Raw genomic sequence first — 1,138 nt, forward strand, 5'->3', positions numbered from 1 at the left:
CTTTCTTTCTTTCTTTCTTTCTTTCTTTCTTTCTTTCTTTCTTTCTTTCTTTCTTTCTTTCTTTCTTTCTTTCTTTCTTTCTTTCTATGTGTTCGGCCCGGTTCTTCTGAGCTTGTCAGCGGCTGGACCCTTCTCGTCTGCCCGCGTCTGGTGCTGCTCTTCTGGGTTGATGAAAAATCAGAGAGCCTCCTCCTGGAAACTTGTCGACGGTTAAAAAATCTCTTCAGCTAACACATGAATGAAAAAGATGACGATAATCTTCAGCTTCTGGACAATTTTATTGCGAGACAGATGGGAACAGGTCCGAACAGCGAGATGGTAAAATGGACTCTAAACAAAGGGCGCGCACCCGCTCCTACGCGCGTTCACATTTCTTAAAGGCACAGTACACCACACTTTCTTTCTTTCTTTCTTTCTTTCTTTCTTTCTTTCTTTCTTTCTTTCTTTCTTTCTTTCTTTCTTTCTTTCTTTCTTTCTTTCTTTCTTTCACTTCGTAGTGATCAGTTTTAATCAGTTTTTAGAGGTTCAGGTTTCACTCAGTAGGTGGCGGTACCTGCAAAATTGTTTGTTTTCTGCCATTACAAAGAAGAAGAATTGTATCGCGGGCTTTGTTATGATTGGATTGGCTGAGGTGGTGTGATCATGACCCAACCAATCAACTGCACTCTTACCGAGCCACACGATCAAACTTGCTAAGTATTTTCTGCATTGATTTCTCTTGGAGCACATGCTCCACTTATTTCACAGCCACCCACTCAGAAATCGAAGGTAAGTCCTGTTCTGTTTTGTTACTTGTATTTGTTAGCTTTTTTAAACATCTTTGTGTGCTTATTTCTTGTTCATTAAATGTTTTAGTCTATTTTTTTTCTCAAACGCAGACGGAATCATGAAAGGTGMTGCTGCAGCAACAGAGGATTTTATAAGAACGCATGCAGCAGAGCATCTGAAACATGCTCCACAAAGAAGTGGAGGTGGAGGACATGGATTTGACATGGACTGAGAAATTTGTATAAATATTTTTTGTTAATATATTAGCTGCACTTTTTTTTACATTTTGGTAGCATTACATTTTTTGGGTTTAATTCTACTGTGAGGTCTGTGACTGTTTTAAAAATTGTTTATGTACTTTGTGCATATA

Source organism: Austrofundulus limnaeus, unplaced genomic scaffold (genome assembly GCF_001266775.1).
Source record: "Austrofundulus limnaeus strain Quisiro unplaced genomic scaffold, Austrofundulus_limnaeus-1.0 Scaffold211, whole genome shotgun sequence".
NCBI lineage: Eukaryota > Metazoa > Chordata > Actinopteri > Cyprinodontiformes > Rivulidae > Austrofundulus > Austrofundulus limnaeus.